General features: G+C 40.0%; 1 long non-coding RNA gene across 1 annotated transcript in view; it reads right to left on the minus strand.

Annotated features, from left to right (window-relative positions):
- The window catches only part of LOC140518095 (uncharacterized), a 28,646-nt gene extending 22,007 nt beyond the window's left edge, over positions 1-6,639 (minus strand). The window contains exon 1 of the long non-coding RNA XR_011971830.1: positions 6,549-6,639. This is a non-coding gene — a long non-coding RNA (uncharacterized lncRNA). The remainder of the gene's footprint in view (positions 1-6,548) is intronic.
- Positions 6,640-6,847: the final 208 nt, after the last annotated feature.

Below are 6,847 nucleotides of genomic sequence, written 5' to 3' on the forward strand. Positions count from 1 at the left end.
TCTCAGAGGAAGACTTCTTATACTTTAGCAAGAAAGCAGGTGATCTATCAAGAGTTCCCTTTTCTTCTCTCCATTTCTATACCTCTAGTTTCTTCAGCACCTTCCTCTATTTTCTGCTCCTTTACTCTAGTCTACACATCTCCAGGTCAATGACTCTCCTTTCTCTAAAAGACCATCAAAGAGGTAATTCTCTCCATACCAAGGTCAATTCCCACATCTCCGACTTTATCACATCCAATCCCGTCTACTCATGACCCTGCCATTTTGGCAATCTTTTTCCTCTTTATAATCTTCTGTTTCTCTCTAACCATTTTCTCTATTTTCAATAAATATGACCAAGTCTTTCTCATCCTTAATTTTCACTTGATTCTTCCAACCCTTCAAACTATCATCTTCTATATCTCCTGACAGGCTCCTAGAAGGAGGCATTTGCCTTCACTTTTTTCACATACCATTTATTTCTCAGTCCTTAAAAATCTGGCTCCTGATCCCACCACTCAATTGAAACCATTTCACCAAAGTTATCAATGATAAACAACTAGCTAAATCCAGGGTCTTTTCTTTCAGTCTTTATCTTTCAATTGATGTGCAACTTTTTTTTCTCACTTTAGCCTTTGCTTTTGGTGATACTGGGCTCTTATATTTTACCTTCTCAGTTTCCTTTTTTAGCTCATCATCCATGTTCTAATTCCATTCCATAGGTGATGTCTTCAGCTCCCATCTCAATATAGATAACTCTAATATCTAGCCTTCAACTGTCTTCTGATCTTCAACCCAGTTCACAAACTACCTATATTTCCATCTTGATGTCTCATAGGCATTTCAAACTCAACATACCAGACAAAACTAATTATCTTACCCCAATAAATCTACCTTTCCCCCCAAAGTTTCCTATTTCTGGCTGAAGGTAATATATAGGGAGAAGGGAAAGGAAGAAACATTTGTTATGTACCTACTATGTACCAGGTGCTTTACTAAGCACTTTTACAATTATCATCATCATCATCCTTCAAGTCACAAAGGTTCATAATTTCATAGTTCTTCCCTCTCCCTCATCTCCTATATCCAATCAGCTGCTATTTTATGTTGATTCTACCTTTTCACTCACACAGCCATCACCTCTAGTTCAGATCCTCATAACCTCTCACCTGGACTATTGAAACAGCCTTTTAAATACTTTCCTTTAGTCTCTCTCATCTCCACTTTATCCTTCAAAAACCTGCTAAATAGATATTCCTACAGTTCAAGTCTTACCATGTCACTCCCCTACTGGAAGAATTTCAGTGGCTGTAGGAGAAAATGGAAAGTAATTCCAACTTGTCTTTCTAGGCTGATTGCATATTATTGCCCCTCCATATTCTACAATCCAACCAAACTGATTTAGTAGCTCTTCCCTGTACATTCCATTCACTTCTCAGGACAGTTGAGGAACCAGAATCTCATTTTATTCCAATAGGAAACATAAACTACCAGGGAACTGACCTTAATCATGCCCAAGGCAGAACCACTATTAATTACCCACATCACTGACACAATGGAACTCTCATCATTATCTCTTTCTACAGAACCACCTGGTATCATAGAAAATATTTGTTTCTCAGCAGAAATAATCTAATAGCATGGATAAACTGGAAGGCAGAGACATTTGGTACTCAAGACACCTTTTGGTGAGGCACCATAAAACCTCTTTGATTTGATGGAAGTCAGATATACTAGAAAACCCACAATTTTTATATTAAAATTTATTTTTATTATGAACTTAATCATTATATGACAGAAACATTTCAATAAATAATGAACCAAAAGAAGATTTCATGTGAAACAGACCTTCTGTTACATAGTTTTGTTTTTTAAATTTCGATATTAAATTTAACAATTGTAACAAAATTGACTTGTTTATGACTCCTTTTAAACATGCTCATTTTTCTGCATTTTTAAAAAACTTCTGTTGACACTCTTTTCTTTTTTTTCTCTTTATTGGCATGCAATAACTCACCCTCCACCTCCCCAAAACGAAGTTCTCCCTGGTAACAAATACTAGGAAGCCAGAGGTATGGTAAATGATTAAGTAGCCCTCCCCTACCTAAGATTTATTGTGGCAGAGTGGAAAAAGCAATGGGCCTAGATTTGAATTCAGGTTCTGCAGTTTAGTAGCTAAGTAACATTAGGCAAATTACTTAATCTCTCTGTGTCTCAATTTTTTTTACTGCTCCTTCACTTAAGTTGTAATAAGATAATGCATGTAAAGTGCTTTGCAAAATAACTCAAACTATAAATGCCATCTATTATTATTGCTGGAGGCACAGAGGTAAGAAAACCCTCAGAAAACAAATTCTGAGAGTCATAATACTTTCGCTGCAGCAGTAACTTAACCCTATAAATTTCTGTCACTTTGTGGTTTATATAAGGAGGGTGTGGCTCATTTTAGTTTTTATTCCCTGCTTTGTTTAGGTTCAAGGTGTGAATAATGTAACTCAAGCCTAGATCAAGGGCAGATGTTCCTCACAGATCATGCAAATCACTAGAAATCCAAAAAGAAAACATTTAATTAAAGCACAATAAGGAGACACAACTAAAGGTAAAACCTCTGCCAAGAAATTTTTATTAACTCCTCATAGAGGAATAAGAAACAACTTACAGAGAGAGAGAGAGAGAGAGAGAGAGAGAGAGAGAGAGAGAGAGAGAGAGAGAGAGAGAGAGAGAGAGAGAGAGAGAGAGAGATGCCCTGTCCAGGAAGCTCCTTTTGTCTTTATCTAGCAGCAATCATTTGAAGGAGCATCTATGAATATTGTGAAGTCAATGCCAAGTAGATGATATGTAGTTCAACAAATATAAGGAGTTTGTAGATTGTATGTCCTAAATCTATCAGAGGAAAGCCTTTAAAATGAGCAGTGCTGAAGTAAGACTTGGGGGGATACTTGACTTCATGTTGAATATTGGTTTCATCCTATTAGGACAGAGAGGATATGGGGGATATAGTTCTGGTCAAAAAGTCAAGAAGCATGAATTCCAAGAGAGATTTGCTAGTTGACCTTAGGCAAATCACTTAACCTCTCTCTTCACCACAGCTTTATCTAATGTGCTAAATTTAGAGTCAGACTACCTGAGTATAAACCCCAGCTTTGGCACTGACTACCTTCATGACCTTGGACAAGTCACTTAATCTTTGTGAGTCTCAATTTTCTCATATGTAAAGTGAAAAGGTTGGATCAGAGGACTTCTAAGGTCAGGTTGCCTCCAGCTCTAAATCTGTGATCCAAAGATCTTTGCCAACTAACCCATAATTCCACAGAGACTCAAAGGAGAGTTTCCTGGAATTACAACCAAAACATCTCTCAAGGTAGCCTCCTTTCCTTCTCAGCTCTAAATAAATGAAGCTAAACCTCCATCGCATTCATCACAGCTAACTTCACCTCCACAGGTGTCAATGACAGCTAACTAACTCCATCTCCGTAAGTGTCCATCACAGATAACTCCACCTCCATAGGTGTCTATTGCAACCAGCTCTACCCCCAAAGCTCCACCTCAAGCTCATACTTCACCTTTCCTTTACCTCCAGTGTAGTTAAAAGATCTCTTAGATTTAGACATCCTAGGTGGCATGTCTAAGTGACCATTGTTAATGCTCTGTTAGAATTACTTCTTTCTGAGTCAAACATGTCCTCAGAGTGTTCTTTTACATATCTCACCACGTGGCAGCTAGATGGTAAAGCGAATAGTGAGCCTGGATTCAGGAAGATGTGAGTACAAATCCAGCCTTAGATACTTACTAGCTGTGTGAGCCTGGGTTAGTCAGTTAACCTCTTTTTGCCTCAGTTTCCTCAATTATAAAAATGGGAATAATAACAGCACCTACCTAAAAGGATTTCTGTGAGGATCAAATGAGATGATATTTGTAATGGCATAGCATAGTAGCACATAGTAGGTGCTATATAAATCCTTATTCCCTTTTTCCCCACTTTGCCTAGATGGATAGTGTCAAAAGGGGCTTCTCAGGAAACAATAAGACTTCTCTTCTCCTGTCTCTCATCCATTTCCATTGTCTACTCATCTGTTTTTTTTCTCTATCTTCTTTGTATCTACACTTGGAACACCCTCACTCCCACCTCCCTCAGCCCTCCCAACTAGGTGAGTTAGAGCAAGTGGCTTTTGCCCTCTCCTTCCCACCCCACGTTATAGGAAGTGTGACACCCCCCCCTCCCACTCCTCACAGGACTTATGCCTCCTACTGCTTCTCTCTGAGGTTGAGGACCAACCCGTTCAGCCATATTGGTGTACCCCATTTTCACCTGGTTGGTGGTACAGAGCAAGGGGAAACAATCTAGCTCTCCTCGCTGGGTTTGGAGGTACGCTGGGCACAGCTGACCCTAATTCCACATTTTAGGCCATATTTTAAGAGTTAGAAGAGACTTTAAAGATCTGGCACAGTTGATGGAGCCAAGAGATTTTGAAACAAGAGGATCTGAGTTCAAGTCACTGAGTTTTCTCATCTGTAAAATTGGAGATAACAGTAGAACCTCTGCTTACAGAGATGTCGTGAAGTATTGTAAAGTTTTGAACTATATGAATGCTTACAATTTTTGCTTTTTCATGAACATCTAGTCCAACCCCCTCATTTTACAGATTAGGAAGCTGAGACCCAGATAGGTTAAGTAACTTGCCTATGGTCACTTAGGCAATAAGTAGCAAAGACAGAAATTGAATCTTAGTTCCTTGATTATAAATCAGTATGCTTTCCACTAAAATGCCCTTCACAGACTAGTACTTGAGAACTCTGAAATCAACACAGAACATCATATTTTCAGACAATATTCATTCTAGGTAAAGCCTCTCAATTTATACATAATTTAGAACTGATGGGAGGAGCCTTAGACATTATCTAGTACCTGTCACATTTGGAAGATTCCTGACCCATTTCATAGAAAATTGTGGCCAGAGATCAAGCAGGTTCTGTCAGAATAGAATTCAACCAGACCTGTGCTTTTTCTGCTACATCATGCTCCCTTAAAGTGGACTAGAAGTAAAGACCTAGATTCTACTTCAGGCAGTGCCACCAACTCATTTGTTGTTGGGGAAGTCACTTAACCTCCTATGCCTTATTTTGCTTCTGTCTGTAAAGTGAGGATAAAACCCACTAACTTATGGTGCCTATTGTTTACAAGGGGAAAGTAGATCAGTCCTTCTATTTCCTTTCTTCTTGGATGTAAATCTTGCCCTATCTACAGAGGAGTGCCTTGCAGTGCGGTTAGAGCTCAGTTAGTTAATGCAGTTTAAAATAAGGGAAAGGGCCTCCTTCTGAAGGGTCTACACAATTTCAAGCTAGGATCATGACAAGGAGACAGATCCCAGGTGGCAAGGACAATGTGGATCATGAAAACAGAGAACTAGAAGCTGGAGGAGACAGCACAAGGAATTGTGAGAAGCTACCCTTGAACTGGTGCAAAGAGGGGAAAGGGCAAGAAAGGAGACCCTGGGTGCCTGGATAAGATGACCAAAGCTTTCTGCCCAGTCATGGAAATTTGTGCCAGAATGTAACAGGTGCTGATGGTCTCCCCCCCTAAAAAAAAGCCAGGCAACTCCAAATTCAGAAAGTCTTGCCAGAAAAGGTATTTTTTTCAAGGTGTAATGTTTCTCTTTCTTAAATGACCTTTATATTTATGTACTTAAACTTTCATGTAAGGGACTAGATGGACCTGATTTCATTGGTATAAAGCACCAGTTCTCAAAAGTGTGGTCCAAGAGTCTTTCAGTGAGTCAGCAAACTTAAAACTATTTTAATAATAATACTAAAACATTTTAATTTCTAATATGGTAAATAAAGATAGCTAGCTGTTGAGTTGTTTGATACTATGGGTGATTATTGCATAGGGCAAGGCTATATAAGGAGACTATAGAAGCAAAAAGTTCTTTTACAAGGGAGAGCCCTGAGTAATTTTTAAGTGTAATGGGGTCCTGAGAGTAAATAGTTAGAAAACTGCTGGCATAAAGATCTCTCAGGTGAGTCTCTACTTCTATTCTCCCTCTACCAGTGGAATTCAGAACTTTGTTTTCTATGTATAGTCTTAAAGAGTTGTCAGAGATTAAATCACTTGCCCAGGGGTCACACTGCTAGTATGTATTGGAGGCCAGGCCTTGAACCCAGGCCTTTCTGGCTCAGATGTTGACTCTCTCAGTTGGTCACCCCTTCATGAAGCAGGCTCCTCCAGAGACCACACATTCTGCTTAAAAACTCATACTGTACAGCCTTTTTCCTGTCCTGACAACTGCTCTAGTGATAAAGTTAACATGTCAGGGCAGACAAAGTGAGTTAGCCCTTTATCTATTCTGTGAAGAGCACTTCACACCAAGATCTCTTCATCTGAATCAGCCAGCCCCTGTTAACAGGTTAGGAAATGGAGTTAATTAGTAGTTTAATCAATCTTTTCACCTGCCCCCACCCCTTCCCCTCTCTCTAATGTTACCACTAAATCAACGAGGGCCTCTTGAGAAGTTAAGTGGCCGCTAATTAGGACTGAGTGAGTGGCCCTGGAGTGGGGCAAGGGGGGTTACCTGAATAGCAGTGCGTGGTCACCTGCAGGAGCAGTCTGTCAGGAACAGAATGGGCAGCCCCTAGTTCAGCTGCTTGGAGACTCACGGGAGCATATCGGATGCAAGGCTGGCAATGAGTGCTGTCAATCACCAGCGGAGGCCCAGCAGCTGCAAGCATTCAGACTGGGGGCCTCTGCAGAAATGCCAAGCGTGTCTCCTCTTTCTAAAGAGGAACTCCTAGAAGGACCGAGATAAAAATCATGGAAACCCAATACAGCCCCAAGCTCCAGCGATTAACAGATGGGACTTTCAAGCATCAG

Source organism: Notamacropus eugenii, chromosome 1 (genome assembly GCF_028372415.1).
Source record: "Notamacropus eugenii isolate mMacEug1 chromosome 1, mMacEug1.pri_v2, whole genome shotgun sequence".
Taxonomy (NCBI): Eukaryota; Metazoa; Chordata; class Mammalia; order Diprotodontia; family Macropodidae; genus Notamacropus; species Notamacropus eugenii.